Raw genomic sequence first — 17,000 nt, 5'->3', positions numbered from 1 at the left:
TGCACTTCTGCTTCCTTCAAGATCTCACAGCTCAGACACTGACTTCAGAGCTGTCTGCTGTCTCATTACCTGGGTACCATTCCCGCCTCATTGTCATGCACCTGATGTGGATTGCATGCTATTTAAAGATGGGACTGTTTTTTCCCCCCTTTTTTAACATTTGAATAATGCATCAATGTGAAAAAGCAACGGCTTCTCCATTAATGAGTTTTAGATGCCAAGTTAAAGCCCCAGAATTTATGACTAAAATCATTACCTTAAAATTTCTAAGGTCGTATCTGGTTTTGGTAAGAAAAAGAGACTAAATTCATTTAGTCTCTTTTTGGTAACAAGCATAAATTGTTCTTTTTGACTCTCGCAATAGCTCGTAGAGGCAGGAATTCTTTTCATTTTGACAAGAAAGCTGCCAGTTGAAGAGACAGATACTCTGCAAAGGCCTGCAGAAGGAGCTTGGACAAAGGGCGCTTACGGAGCATGCGTGGGGCCCTGGGTCCAATCCCCAGCACTACATAAGCTGACATGGTAGCACAGGCGTGTAATCTCAACACTTGAGAGGTGGAGGTGCAAGGATCAGTAGATGAAGAACATGTTTGAGGACATAGCAAGTTGGAGGCCAACCTGGGCTATATAAGGCCACCTCTAAAAGACAAAAAGTCAGCAAAATTGCTAAGTGAAAAGCCGAGTCAATGCTTGAACATAGATTGGACACCAAAGAGAGTCCATTCTTTCTGCTCTCTTTCCTGGAGTGAAGGGCAGAGAAATGTATGTACTAAATGTCAGGTCTGGCCATCTGGGAGGAGAGTCTGCCTAGTTCTAATATATAGTGATCCACCTGACCTGGACAAATATTAACACCAGTTCAATCCCCCTCCACAGCATTCCCATCCTCATAAAATAAAGGGATATGGATATATTTCCTTAGCAGTTGTGGTGGTTTTTAAGGAAAATGGGCCCCATAGGGAGTGACACTATTAGGAGGTGTGGTGGTTTGAATGTAGTTGGTCCCCATAATCTCATAGGGAGTGGCATTATTAGGAGGTGTGGCTTTTGGACTGGGTAAGGCCTTGTTGGAGGAGGTGTGTCACTGTGGGGGAGGGCTTTGAGGTCTCCTATGCTCAGGATACTGTCCGGTGTCTCAGTCAACTTCCTGTTGCCTCTGAGTCAAGATGCAGGGTTCTCAGTTCCAGCACCACGTCTGCCTGCACACTGCCATGCTCCCTGTCACGTTGGTAAGAGACCAAACCTCTGAAACCGTAGGCCACCTGCAGGCATTTTCCTTAGAAGAGTTGTCACGGTCATGGAGTCTCTTCAAAGCAATAGAAACCCTGACTAAGACAGAAGGTGTGGCTTTTGTTGGAGTGGGTGTGGCTTTGCTGGAGTGGGCGTGGCTTTGTTGGAGGAAGTGTGTTGCTGGGGTTGGACTTTAAGGTCTCAGTACTCAAGCCAGGTCTCGTGTGTCTTATCCACTTCCTACTGCCTGCCGGTCCTGACGTAGAACTCTGTTATCTCTTCAGCAGCATGTCTACCTGCATGCCATCATGCTTCCCACCATGACATCGTGGACTAAACCTCTGAACTGTAAGCCAGGTCCAATCGAATGTTTTCCTTTATAAGAGTTGCTGTAGTCACGGTGTCTCTTCACAGCAATAGAAACCCTAGGACGGCAGAAATCCCCATACTTTGTGACGTGGTATTGGCTGTACAGTGGCTGCCATCGGCAGAAATCCCCACACTTTGTGGTGAGGTACTGGCTGTTCAGTGGCTGCCATCTGCACATCAAGAGCTGTTTGAGCTGAGGGGGAGGCTCCCAGTCAGTGAGAGCTAAATTGTCTGCACTAGTCTCCTGCTGGGATCTGGCTAAGCATTTTCAGGAGGAATTATCCTTTGGCCTCATTTCAGCAGGTTTCAGTATCATCGAATGTAAGAACATTCAGCTAGAAGTAGAGGAGTCTCCTTCACTAGAGAGAATCTGAAGGCCAGGGCTGCTTAGCGAAGCCATGAATGGGTAAGTGGAGCAAATCTTCAGGAGACCACACACAGGCTTTTGCCATGAACAACAACACATACATAAAAGCGCCCGTTCTCTCATTCTTCATGGCTTCTAGGTCGTTTGAAGAGCCTGAGACCTCTAGGGGTCAGATGTGAAGAATTAATCCGTCTGTAGAATCCTCACTGCTCTGTCCAAACCTTTGGACAGCACCTGCGGGTACTTTAGAATACCATTTGCTCCTTCCTCGGCCCAGGAGATCACTTCAGCAGAAGGTCAGAATGGCTAATTAGAATGTAATTCTCCTGAACGGAGAGGCAATTCCAGCTTCCCCAGAAGCAGGGTTAGGGTTGGTGTTTAGGGTTGTGGAGCTTGTCGTGTTCTCTGTATACCACACTGCAGCTTATATCAAATGTGTACTTGTAGTGTTTTGATGTGGAAGGTTGAAATATCTTCCCTAACAAGAATGTTCAACAGGTAAATATATGCAATTTTGGTTAATAGTCTGTCTTTAAAAAACAAAACAAAACGACAACAACAAAATACTTGCTTGGTGGCGCACGCCTTTAATCCCAGCACTTGGGAGGCAGAGGCAGGCGAATCTCTTGAGTTCGAGGCCAGCCTGGTCTACAAAGTGAGTTACAGGACAGCCAGAACTCTTACACAGAGACAGCCTGTCTTAAAGAGACAAACAAACAAACGAACACTCCAAACAAGCAGACAAACAAGAAATCTTATGAATACAGATTCTATTTAATTGATCAATGTATTTATAGTATATGCATGTGTTCATGTGGACATGTGTAGGTACACATATATGTGTGTGTATATATATGTGCTTGCCAAAAGGTTCACCCTGGAGTATCTTCCTTTCACTCTTCATTTATTTTTTGAGACAAGGCATTGCTCTGAAACTGGTTCTCGTTGATCTGGCTGCCTGTGAACCCCAGGGATCTGTTTGTCTATGTCTTGCTGGGGTTATAGCTGTAGCTGCTAAGCCTACCTTTTTAAAGGTGGGTCCTGGAGTTAGACTTGCCTTCTGCTCATACGGCATGCACTTGACAAGCAGAGACATCTCCGGAACTCTGAGCACAGCATACAATCCCAGATTCGCTCTCACCTTATCTACTGGCGTTTATCTCTTTCTCAATCAAGATGTTGGAGACAGTTCTTAAAATTCGACTTAAAACTGAGTTGTAAACTTTTTATGTAACTTTCAGATAACTAAATGAAAAGAGTAATGGATAGGTATCACAATACATAATGAGATGGAGCAATATGATATTGATAATTAAATGGCCTTGGTTGTATTACTACAAATATAGCATTGTCTCTTATTGTTTCCGAGGTCACTACTGCCTTATCTATAAAGGGACTTTTAAATTCAAGGAGAGCTTCTGAAACCTTGCTTTCGGTTATTTGGTTAGCATTATAGAAGGTTACTTTAAAGTATTAATTCAACCATTATGAACAAGTTTTTTTGGCTATCACTTTGTAAAAATTTTTCTAGACATTATTAAAGAGAGAATCCAAACAGAGCATTTCACACTTTTGGTATCAGAGAAGGAAAGGCAAATAAAATAATCCTGGACAGAGACTTTCTGAATAAGATACCTTGTAGTCTAGGGGAGTGTGTGTACGTGTGTGTGTGTGCATGTGTGTGTCTCTGTGTGTACGTGCATGTGTGTCTCTGTGTGTGTGTGCATGTGCATATATCTGTGTGTGAATGTGCGTGTGTCTGTGTGCGCATGTGTGTGAGTCTGTGTGTGTGCATGTGTCTGTGTGTGTGCATGTGTGTGTGTCTGTGTGTGCATGTGCGTGTGTCTGTTTGTATGCATATATGTGGGTCTCTCTGTGTGCATGTATCTGTGTGTGTGCATCTATGTGCGTGCGTGTGTGGGTCTCTGTGTGTGTGCACGTGCATGTGTCTGTGTGTGCACATACGTGTGTGTGCATGTGCATGTGGGTGTGTCTCTGTGTGTGTCTGAGGCCTCTGCAACTACTGAGCTACACCCCTAGTCCTTTTACTCACTTAGAAACATTCATAATGCTCATTTACTAGGTGTCGGGCTGCTTGCCTATAATCCTTGCCCTCAGGAAGCTGAGACAGGAGGATTGTGAGAAAAGAGAAACCAAGCAATCAACACACATACACACACACTCACATCCCCATGCACACTTATCTTCCCATTATGTCCTTATACCTTCCTTCATTTTTACAATAAAAGTATCGTATCAGGATGGCACTTGGTAAGGACTCCTGCAAATATAAGGAAAATATCTCCTGTCATTTATTCCGACACAAATCATGTGACAGTTATTAGCCAGTACCCAAAGTTATAACAATAGTAAACAATAAATTTAGAAAAGCCTGTTAGCAGAAAATGAAAAGCCAAAATGTTGTTTACTCTGTTGAATGTACCAAGACTTCCTCTGGGTACACTGGCGATGCGCCAGCAAGGAGTTGGGGGGGGGGTGCAGAATTCATGACACAAACTGTTCCACTTCAAAGCATTTGATTTTGTTCTCATTTGAAAATATTAAAAATTGAAATTAATGTGTTTTCACATGCGATAGCCTGTATGTGGAGGTCAGAGGACACCCACAGAGATGACTTCCTCCTCTTCCTCCTGCTGCCCTGTGGGTCCTCAGAACTGAATTCAGGTTATCAGGCTTGGTAGCAAGTTCCCTTACTCGTTGAGCCGAGCCATGGTGCCAGCCTTGTCTTTGCTTTGATTTTAGACAGCATTTTGTTTGTATTTGTTTACTATCACTATGTAGCACCCACGGCCTGACAAGTGATTGATTGGTAAAGCAAGCTGACCTTGAACTCCCAGAAATCTGCCTGTGTCTGCCTCCCGTGCTGGGATTAAAGATGTGAGCTACCAGGCTTCCCCCTGGCTGGCAGTTCAACACTTGGAGTTACTGTAAAGGATATTAACCAGCAGGAGTCCCTTGCTCAAAAAGTCCAGGAAACTGAGAGCCCCTGAATGGGTAGACACAGTCAAGCCAGACAAACGTAAAGAGCTTTCCCCACCTGTGATGAGAATCGATTCTACCCTAGTTGCTCTCACAGCACGGTACCTGCACCTCCGCGATGGTTCCAGGGTTAGCTCCATGACCAAGACCTACGGAGGATGACAGAAAAATGGTGTCAGATCCGGCCACTTCAGCAGAGGCTCCAAGAGTATGTCCCACTGGGTGCTTCCTCCAAGCCCTGGAGGCACTGAAAATGGTGGGAAAAGACCAAGACAGTAGCCACAATCTAACACCTCAGGGACAGAGAGATCTGGACAGAATCGCCAGAGAGGCAGCCGCCGCCATGAGAAGCACTAGAAGAGAGGATGTTGGGTTAATACAGTGCCTCATCCATTAAAAACATGTGTGCTGCTTTGAATTTATTCAGCCATTGATTGCTGGGTTCTTCAAGGTCAGTGTAAGAGAAAACGCGGGCATGATCTGATGGCCAGCCCACTTGGCACACGGTGCTTCCAAATAAGAAGCATGGCACTCCATGCCCCAGAAGTCAGAACACTGAATTCTGAAGAAGTGTGTGAAGCCAGCAGCTGGCCTGTGGAGAAGTCCTTACTCTCTACATAGAGATCCTGGTAGTGTGAGTGCTCACTCTCCAGTTTGAGGTGAAGTGCTAACCAATCTCAGCCAATAGACTCCCGCTAGATAAGTGGTTGCTCATTCGCAAGAAAGCAGATGCTGTTCCCTGAATACCTGTCTCTGGAGTGGCTCATCTCCACCCTCTGCACTGACCCATGGGCATTGCTCTCTTGTTGGGGGACACCTCAGTTACAAGGACACCTCAGTGTCAAGTCCACTGAGAAATCAATGATCAAAGTCAGTACTGGAATATTGAGCAAGCACTGTATAGTGTCCATTGGCGTTCGAGACAGTAGTACAAACTACCTGGATCTGTCTCCACAGTGCCGACCTTCTCCTGGGATAAGGCAGACAATGACAGTGTTTGGAAATCAGTACGTAGCAAGTATGCCAGTTATAATTAAATGCCGCTGAAAATAATACAGTAGAAAAAGAGCGATTTGAACAATTTGTCTGCGCACGGCTCACTTATAATAAAAATATTTCTATTCTTGCCTTTCTTTTGCCAAGAGATCTACTAATAATAACCTCTGGAAGTATGCTGTGAAATCCATGTATAATCACACATAATTGATCTACCCACTTTTTTATATTACAAAGGACACATTATGAGTCGCTTAATTTGGACCATGCAGAGAAAAGCCTTCAGATAGAAGTGATCCGTAGAAATTGAGACTGACATCTGTGTGGTTGGAGGCCACCACTGAACAGCAAGCGGAACATGGCGCTGGCCCAGAGATGCACATGCGGGCATCTTGAAGAGAGTGGTTTCTAATCAGAGGGAGTTCTAGCCCCGTTAGAATTTGAACATCAAAGATAGCTAACTAAGAATGAATACATAACTTGTCAGCTTAATTTATATGTTGGTTACTGCACACGAGCCACGCATATGAAGTGGAATTAGAGTAGAAAAAAGATGTCAGCTTGCTTGTTGATATAATAGATGGCCAATAAACATTTCCTTCAGGGCCCTGTCTGAGTGGAACAGAGATGCCTCTGTCTCTTGAGGCCCTTGCTCAGTCTTAGGCACAAGAAAGTGGAGACCAAATCCATCACAGACACAGTTTTGTGCACAAAGAGAAACTAGCTAAAAATATGTAGAAGTTAGCTTGTAGGAAATCTGCTTTTAAAACTATAATGAGCTTATTATACCATTTCACTTTTTACACAGTCCAATTTAATTGCTCATTTAGAATAGCCACAGACTGAGCCAACCATCAATACCATATTGCCTAAGACCTGGGGGGGGGGCAGGTTTGCTTATTTTTGTCTGTATAGATGGGTGTACTTTGAACATTACATTGACTTTACATAGCTATGTAGTATTCTACTGTGCAGAAATACAGCAGAGTTTGTTTATGTATCAGTTGATTGCAGGAAGTTGTTTCCACAGTTTGACTATTATGAATAATGTTTTTATGAAGAAATTTGCACATGTTCTCCCGTGGCTACATTATTTCATGACTTTTGGGTATATGCTAAAAACAAGAATCACTGGCTCTTATGGTAACTCTATATTTGCTTAAGAAAATATTTATTATTTTATGTGTATGAGGTTTTGCCACTGTATGTGTATGTATCATATGTGTGCAGTGCTCTTTGAAAGAAGGCATTGATAGCCTGCAGCCGGAGTTAACAACAGTCATGAGCAGCAATGTGGGTGCTGGAAACTGAGCTCAGTCTTCTGCCATAGCAGCCAATGCTTTAAACCGCTGAACCACCTCAGCCTCTGTTCTACTTTGTTGTTATTTTAAGACAGGGTCTCCCTATGTGTTTCTGACTGTCCTGGAATTCACCACATAGATCAGGCTGGCCTTGAACTCACAGAGATCTGCCTCTGCCTCACAAGTGCTGGGATTAAAGGTGTGCACCACCACATCTGGCTTATATTTACTTTTTTTTTTTTGAGGACCTGACAAACTGTTTTCCAAAATGGCTGTATCATGCTATGCCACCCCCCCCCCCCAAGCAATGTACAAGGGTGTTAGTCTCTCCATGCCACACCTCTGACCACTGTATGTATATCTACCATGCCACAGAGGTCAAAGGAGGGGTTGTATGCCCTGCAACTGAAGTTTCTGATCTTGTAAGCTGCCCCGTGGGTGCTAGGAGCTGAATTTGGGTCTTCTATAAGAGCGGCAAATGCTCTTAACCACTAAGAATCTTCCCAGCCCTGGAATGTAACTTTAATGGCATGTCCTGATGATTTATGAAGTTCACTGGTGTTTGTTGTAATGTCTTCCTCTCTCTCTCTCTCTCTCTCTCTCTCTCTCTCTCTTTTTCTCTCTTCTCTCTCTTGTTTGTTTACACTATGCAAGGGCTTGCCAGTGTTCAGTGAAAAGGTGTTCAGAACTGTAATATCCTCTTGCTGGCTTGTCCCTTTAGTCATTATAAAGAGACCTTCTCTATTTCTTTTGACCAACTTTGGGTTGTTATCTGTTTTGTCAGATGTTAGAACAGACACATCTAATTGATTTCTAGTTCCTTTTACCCCAGTTGCTTTTTTTTTTATCAGCCCTTTACTCCAAGATTGTGTCTGTCTTTGTTGGAGAGGTGTTTTACTGGAGGCAACAAATTGGTGGAACTGCTTTCAAAATCTAACTTGCTGGTCTGTATTTCTTGAGTGCTGAACTGAGGGCACATTCAAAAATATTTCTGATAGGTAAGTATTAATTTCCATAATTTTGTAGTATATGTTGTTTTTCTCTTCTTTTACTACTCTTCTAGCATGATTTGCTCTTTAGTTTAGCATCATGGATATGTTCAGCCTTCTCTTAAGTACAGAGGCTCCCTTCAAATATTTTCTGCAGTGTTTACCTAGTGATCAAGAATTCCTTTAATTTGTATTTATCATGGAATGTTTTCCATTGTCCTTAAATTACAATGGATAGTCTGGCTGGCTATGATAATATGGGTTGGCATTTATTATCTTTTATATCAGGGATATATAATTTCGTGCTATCCTTGTTTTGAGGGGTTCCTGTTGAGAAATAAGATGCAATTCTGGTAGTATGCCTTGTGTGTGTGGCTCAGCACCTCTCTCTAACAGCTTTCAAACTTTTTCATTGTTCTTTCTTCTTAGTGTTTTAGCTAACTATGACACAGGGATCTTTTTGTGTGTGACTTGCCTAGTGTTTGAAATGCCTCCTGGATCAGGGTGGTCATCTCTTCCCCTAGATTTGGGGACTCATCTGATTTTATTGGATATTGCTTATGTCTTTAGCCCAAAGTTCGTCCTTGATGTGTGACAAAGCTTTCCCCAGGGAGATGCCACGTGTACCTACTCACCCCAGGTTGGGAGTCCATGATAGACTGAAGTATAGAAACCACCAAAGTCCAACTTGGCGAACCAGTGAGTTTTATTGGTATTACTTACAGGAACATGGGGTAGGGGTCACTCACAGAAGCAGAAATAATTCAAAGACAGCTGTATCACTAGAGTCTACCCAAGCATGGGTGCCAGTTCACAAAGCTAGAAACCTAGCCCAGGATGCAGGCAGGTCACTGGGTTGGAGAGTGTCCTTTCCAAGGGTCTCAGTTGGTCTAAACCTCCTTAAGGCATCTCAGCTGGTGCTGCCTTTTTCCTCAGGCAGCTCTGTCACTGGAGTCTTCTGTGCATCTCGGCTGGCCTGACTATGCAGCCTGGTTCCCTAAGTGTGAGTCTCAGCAGCAGTTTATTTATGCTGGGAGGGAGGCACTTAGTGAATCTGCTCAGTTTCAGGGACTTCCTGAAGCTCTTTTGAGTTGTTTACCTTCCTGCACAGGGAGCTTCCCTGAGGGACTGAATGTTTCAATCCTGGAGGAAGCTGTTAAATAACATGCCCCTCCTGCCATGTCTGTGCTTCGTAGATTTGATCTTTGCTGGTGTACCATAGAGCTCATAGGTCTGCTCATACATAGCTGTCATTGCCACTGTCTGACTATTCTAATTTATTTGTCTTGTTTTCCATCCCCGATGTTCAGTCTATCACCTGATCCTCTCTCTTGGCAAGGCTTTCCAGGCTTACTGAGCTTTTCTCTTCTAGAATTTCAATTTGACTTTTTCAATATTTTTTATCTTATATTGAATTATTCTTTAATATCCTGTGTTGATTTCTTTATTTCATCCAGCTGTTTATGTGTATTCACTGCCGGGATACCTTTTCCCTTAGACCTGCAATACTTCCCATAAGGGAAACCTATCCCCTCAGAGCTGTAATACTTAAACACCCATGCTCAGAGATCCAGATACAAATCCTGCATCACTCAGAGTAGAGAACTGTCTGCAGAAGCAATTGCAGCTATTAGTTGGAGATTTTTATTAAAGACTTTTTAAAATAGACACAAGGATTAGGAGAAAAAGAGGTGTCCAGAATAAAGTTGGATATATCCAGGTGTGTGTGATATCTTCCTCAGGGGGAAAATAAACCACACTTTTACTACTAAAGGAGAAAGAAAATGGAGTCAGAACTAAAAGGACATTTGAGATGCCGATCGCATAAACATTTTAGAAAAGTTTTCACGTTTCTTTCAATAGTAGTTTATATAATTTTTGATTACAATGAATGTTTTGGTTTATTACTGACCCTAGCACATTGTGTGACTCCTAGTGGACAATCTGTGGATAGGTATTCCCTATTCATGAGCTGTGAGAGTATACTAATATATAAGCCAAGTTCTAGCCTTCACCTTCACTATATGGTACTTGATTGAACTCAGGTCGTCAAGTTTGGTGGCAAATGACTCTACCCACTAAACTGAAAGACCCCCATCCAGCTTGCTAAGCAGCTTAGCACCAGATGAAAGACCCCCCCCCCAGCTTGTTAAACAACTTAGCACCGGTAACGCCATTTTACAAGGCTTGTACTGAATATTCAGGGTTTGAACAAAGGGCAGTTTAAAAGCTGCCAAAACGAGATAGAGACACCTGTGGCTGGGCCGGGGGAGGAATGGGGAATACCGAGAATGTGGCTGGGCGTCGTCTGTCCCAGGCTGGGAGGAACGGTGAATACCGAGAAAGACACCCTGTCTGCCCTAGATAAGAGCCAAGGCAGCCTATATCTGAATTCTCGGGAACTAGGGACCTTGTCCCGACCTGAACTCGGCCACATTCAAACTAACCAATAAAAACCCTGTAACTACGCTTCTTGCTTCTGTACCGTGCTTTTTGCTCCCCAAAACATATATAAACCCATTACCCCGACCTGGAGGCGCACAAGTCCTCCGAGAGACTTTGTCGCCCCAGGTACCTGTGTATCTGAATAAACCTCTTGCTGTTTGCATCCGTACAAGTGGTCTCGCTGTTCCTTGGGAAGGGTCTCCCCAGAGGAAAGACACTCTTGGAGGGTCTTTCAAAACCATCTTGTTGGCCCCAAGTTTTAGTAATCTAGATTGAAATATGGGTTCATAATGTTTTATTAATTAATCAAATATTGTATATTAAGAGATTAAGCAAAACTAATAAACTAAGTTTCATTTTAAATGTAACAAAATACTTTTTAACGTTACTGAATTTCTAAGTAAACATTCTACGAGATCAGTACTAGGCCCAGCCTGTGCATATGGAAGTGTAATGTGCCTGACCCGATCTCATAGCTACAGGTGACTGGAAGGGATATGAGTCTGTTGAATTGCCCATTTTTGTCAACGTGATATCCTGGCTATCTTGTGTCCTATTCACATGCAGAATGTGAACATTAACCTAACAGTACACAGAGAACTGTCATTAGAGACACCAGGAACTGAACCTAACAGAACACAGAGAACTCTCAATACAGACACCAGGAACTGAACCTAACAGAACACGGAGAACTGTCATTAGAGACACCCAGGAATAGGGGCTAACAGAACACAGAGAACTCTCAATACAGACACCAGGAACTGGACCTAACAGAACACAGAAAACTCTCAATGGAGACACCCAGGAACTGAGGCTGTATTGCAGAACCACAGGAGAGGCATGGCTGTGGAATCATTAGGGGTGAAGTTAAGCCACCATTTCCTGTTCCCACCTGTCTCACTGTCTTGTCTGCCCTTCCAGTTATGCTGTCTCCCCCAACAGATAAGAAAACCCTCCTGATATCCAAGTGCTCTCTCCCTGTCTTCTCTTCCCATCCCCCTCCTCCCCTCCCTTCCTCTCCTTTCCCCTTCTTCCTCTTAAACTCTCACTTATGAATCTGTAATAAGTATTTCTCTAGAATGAACAAATAAATAAAAAGTTCAGAAACCAATATATCATTAGTAGCATCTCTAGCTAATGTTCCCATGTCATTTAAATTATGGTGAACCTCAGGTGTTCTTGTTTTTCTGGAAAACACAATGAAATCTTTCTGAAAGCCATGTTTTTTATTCATAACTTGGCTATGTCTATTTTCAGGCTGTTATCTATATGCCTATATTGGAATAGAAATTTTATATATCTGTATTGTATATATATTGTATAATACATATTACATATCTATATTGAAAAGGAATTTTCAGAAATCTTAAATCTTTAGGCATTTATTCACAAATGTGAAAACTATAGAGAGGCACTATCAACAAGCACTATCTACTCACTACTGTGGGACGGGTGTGGTGGAAAGTTACGGGCACCACAGCGCCCCAGAGCCTCAAACAGAATGTTCTCTCAGGCTCACGTGACTGTTGGAGGATGTCATCTTTTCTTCAGAACTGTAAAAACTCAATGTGGGCAGATTAGTTGAGATAACCACTGCAAACAAAGCTTTCTGAGCTCTAGAGTTAGAGAAAAGAATGAAAATGAAAAAGAAATCAGCCAGGAAATTTAATAAGGTCTACTTTTGAACATAGAAAGTATTCCATTTTTAGCCAGTTGGTTGTGTTCCCTCTGATGGCATTGTGTCTCACAGAATACCCACCCAAAATTTTGTTCTTAACCTGCAAATGCTAAAATTTTTCTGTCAACTTGTCTTAAGGTACAATTTTAAGTGTTTTTATGTAGCTAGTGACTTATTTCTGCTTTTTTATTGTAAAATTTGGCTGATCTGTGAAGTTTGTATTCGTTCATGTATTTCCCACTATTCACATTAACGCCAGTGGTGCCTCCACAGTGCCGCGTCTAAGAATGTGGCAGCCAATACAGACTGGAGATGCAGAGCCCACAGAGACATTGTGGGATGGGCTCTCGAGGCACAGTTAGTAGCCGAGGAAACAGGCACGAAGAAAGGCTTCATTCACGACAACGACAGGGCACATGTGCAGATCACCCTGCAGGATAGAGAAGACGTTCCCAATTGCATTAGCACAGGCTCTAACAGCTTCTCTGAGGTCTTACTGAGGGGCAGACCCTGAAGACACAGGGCAGTTGCATGACTGAAAAAAGAGCATCATGAAGGAAACCCTGTGTGAAGAAGGAGGATTAGAAGAGATCGCGATACAGCATGAGGGACATTTGGGAACACTTCCGTTCATTTGGAAATGTTCCGTACGTGGTGCACTAGTTAGCACTGTCAACTTGACGGCCTAGAGTTACTCGTGGAGAAGTCTCAGTGATACTGGCTACCTTGGGTTGGCATGTGGGCGACTCTGTGGAGATGGTCTTACTTCATGTAGGAAAACAGCCCAATGTGGGCAGCATCATTCATGGGCAGCATGAATGGAGCAACTGAGCTGGCGCAAGCAAGCAAGCATGCATTCATCTCTCTCTGCTCTGGACCATGGATGCGATGTGGCTAGCTGCTTGAAATTCCTGCTACGATGGGCTATAACCTGGAGTTGTAGGATGAAATAGTCCTTCTCCTCCCCAGGTTGCCTTTTGTCAGATGATTTTCTCACAACAGCAGAAATGACACCAGAGCACCACGTGGTTTAAGAAAATAGACAGTAGCACTGTCGAGATTCTAACATTTCTGGGCACTTTACTGTATACTCTTTAGTATTCACCATAACTCTGTGAAGTAGAGCGCTGTCAAGTCTGAAGGACTGATTCCAGTCTGGTGCCGCACGGTGTGCTGTTCCCCAGGGGATATCCTTGCTCAGCCTCAGAGACTGGGTTGCTATGGTCACGCAGAGGTTAACAGGCACATGCAAATTGATTCTTTCTAACCGAATTTAAGGGAGTCTGATTATGGACCAAAGCATCCATTTACAAACTGTATGGGGAAATTAACTGCCAAGGAGACTAGAATGCTCCCATCAGCTTGTCAGCACGTTCTGTTCCCTAGGGGAGGGAAAGCTTGGGGAAATGAAATTAAGGGCTGCAGGCTGCTAAGGGAGGAAGAATTAGAAGGAAGCGAGTTGGATGCTTTTAATAAGGAAATTACCATGCTGTGCTGAGCCTAATGTGCCGCTCCACCGCAGAAATACGCTTGCCTGCCCGAGGGATCCCAGCATTGTTTTCAGACATTCAAACTCTTCTCTCCTGGTACCACTCAGATTACGGCAGTTGTGAGCAAATCTGGAGGGCCAGAGACCTTGTACGAAACCATTGCTCTGGAGTGGGCTGTGCGTCTGATGGTGCTTCAGAGGATGGGGCAGAGATGCTGCATTTGGAATGAACACAGGGCAGGGTTTGTAGCATAGCTTGGCAACACCAAACTAATGGAGGATTTACTGTGTTTGAGGAGCTAGTTAAGAACACCTCATGAATTTCCAAATTTTGTTCCTACAGCCAACCTTTAGGGTTGTTAACAATGTTTCTCTTTTGTAGATGGTAAATGCAAACGCATGTCAACTAAAATAATGTGCCTAGAAAGTCTCCACAGACAGGGCATGGATCCCTCCGGGCTAACGTATCCATGTTTGTACTCTTCATTCCTTCTTGAAATTAATTCTTACTCCAGTTGAGAGTGTCCGAGTGATGATTCATCTCTCTCTTTGCTTCTCCTGCCCTCTGTTGTTGATGTTGATGGCCCTTGTACGCTTCCCTTCTCAGATGCATGGTGGGTATTTCTTTCTCCGTCCTTGTTGTCTATGCTAGTCCAGTTGTGGGCCTCCACTCCAAGACCTAGTTAGTCTGCCTTCCTAGCAACCAGTCTCTAGTACTGAGAACACTGTTTTTATTGATGTAATAGTTTATCTAATGTAAGTTAGATTATTTTAACCCTTTAAGAAGCACATATTTATGAGTGTCTGTTAGTACATTCATAGTTTGCTGCTGTCGCCAGCCTACAACTGCAGCTTATTCTCATGACCCTCAGAAAGCACCCTCATCCACTTATGGTCAGCTTTATCCATCCTGGTGATCTTTTCAAGATGGGTGAACTATCTTCTGTCTCTGTGAACTCATCTCTTCTGGAAATATAATGTAAATGGAACAACACACTCATGACCTCTGTGTCTGCCTTTCTTCACTCGGTGTAGTTCATTCACAAGGCGGTGTGTGCTGGGACTTCATTCCCTTTCACGGCCAAATGATATCTATCATTTTTTAACACTGGAGCATGCAAGGTGCAGACCGACCTTTTTGGGGAACTGCTCAGAGTGCTTGGGACTTGCTATCATTATTACAAATGAGACTCTTTCCCTGACCATTTTATTTTTAATATTTTATTTATTTATTATTCTTCGGTATGTGTGTGAGTGTATGAACGCATGTGCCATGGCACTTGTGTAGAGGTCAAAGGCCAAGGTTCAGCAGTCAGTTCTTCCTGCTGTGGGTGGCAGGGACTAAATGTGGGAATGGGGCATGTGATGTGAAGTGAGTGTTTTTGCTCATGGAGCATCTCATGAGCCCTTGTACCACATTCAAACAAGACACCCCTTTTAAAGAACAGGAATTTCTAGAATTCCTGTGAGCCACATCTTTGAGAGCTTCCTGTTTTGCCAGTCTCAATTTCAGAGCGGTGAATGAAGGAACAGAGTGATATTTTCCACAGAAACATCTTATGATTTATGAACTGCTACTAAAGAAGAGATATTTTGTTTTTTATTGCCATAATTGGTTTGTATTAATAAAATGCTAGCAAAACAAGTCCAAGGCAAATAGCAAACACCAATTAACACTTTGACTTTAAAGCCCAGTAGTCTGGCTGTGCATGGTTTATTTATACGAGCTTGTAGGTAGCACATTCAGATAAGCCTACAGAAAATGAAGTAAAAATAGCCAGTAAGCATGAAAACATTCACCTTCAACAGCAGATAAAGCAGTAATTTAAATGATAGGCCATTTCTGGGCTATGAAACTATGTTTCAGAAAGTTTATGAATGGATGTTTGGACAGCAGCAACAAAATCCTTGCAATCGTCTTAGTATCCAATAGCATGGGAATGGTTAAGTGCCATGTGCACTGACTTATTTTACTTTTCATTGTGTGTATATTTGTGTGCCTCTATATGATGTGCTTGAGAGTGTAGTGGCTGTGGAAGCCAGGAGAGGGCAGTAGATACCAAGCAGACCTTACAGAAGGCTGTGAGCCAGCAGATGTGGTGCTGGGAACAGCACTTGGGTCCTCTGCAAGAGCAGCGTGCTGAGCCCCACTGTTCTGAACAATTTAAAATGGTAGAAATGTTGATGCTGTTGTGCTAAGTGTGGAAGGCAGCAGGTAAGACACATCTTACAGCCCTCTAAGAACACACACAGGCACTCTGGATAGCAACCCTGCGTTATGGAAGGTGCTAGAATGTTGGTGGTGAGAACCGGCAAAGAGTATCAGATGGAAACTGTGCTACTTTCATAGCTTTTCTGAAATTATGTCAAAATAGAAAGTGAAAAGATACATACGAAAAAAAGTGCTCAAAGTCAAAAGAATCAAAATGTCAGCACTGGTTCCACAACCTACATGCATGAAAAAAATCATAAATCATATTTTATATAATTAGTATATGACAATTAAAATAGAAAAAACCTTCTTTATATATTTGAAGGAAACACATGTACCAAAAAAAAATTAGTAAAATCAAAAGCAAATGCAGTCCACTCCAGTGAATGTGTTAATCAGCATGCAAGCATGACTTAAAACTCATGGCAGACAAAGTTTGGGGGGATGGAAGGCAGGAAAGTGCAGAGGTTGGGGCACACTCAGGGGTGCCATGTGAGACCTGAGAGGGCTGGGATGGGCTCTGTGGCCTGGCACTGACATTTCAGCTCCACAATAAAGAGAAGCTGCTCCTGCAAAGACAGACGATGTCCAGAGTGTTTTCTTTGTGAATTCTCTGGGCTTTAGGAGGCATAGGCAAGTCAGAGGAGGTGATGGGTGTCTTCCTAAGACGTCATTTCTTCATAAGTGACAGTCACTGGTGTGCGATAACCATTTCCATACTTGTTTTTAATCACAGACTCCTTTCTAAGCAACTCAAGTGTGCGGTGATTCAGTTCAGGCCTTCAGAAGAGACAGCCTCATACCTTAATGAGTGACTCAGGTAATCACCAGCTCCAGTTAAGTCTCTCGCCCCGAACCTTTGTGTTAAATATTTGTCTTAGTTCAGTGTTACCTGAAGACAAGTGGAACCGTGAGTATGTACCC

General features: G+C 43.1%; 1 protein-coding gene and 1 pseudogene across 2 annotated transcripts in view; both read left to right on the top strand.

Annotated features, from left to right (window-relative positions):
* The window catches only part of Slc44a5 (solute carrier family 44 member 5), a 242,757-nt gene that overhangs the window by 27,227 nt on the left and 198,530 nt on the right, over window positions 1-17,000 (top strand). The window lies entirely within an intron of this gene.
* LOC121452255 lies at window positions 1,998-12,889 on the top strand (annotated as a pseudogene).

This window comes from Microtus oregoni, unplaced genomic scaffold (genome assembly GCF_018167655.1).
Source record: "Microtus oregoni isolate MIOR12 unplaced genomic scaffold, Mior012 000000F_ref0000247, whole genome shotgun sequence".
Taxonomy (NCBI): Eukaryota; Metazoa; Chordata; class Mammalia; order Rodentia; family Cricetidae; genus Microtus; species Microtus oregoni.
Note: the sequence above shows the minus strand (reverse complement) of the source record. Positions and strands in the feature narration are given on the sequence as shown.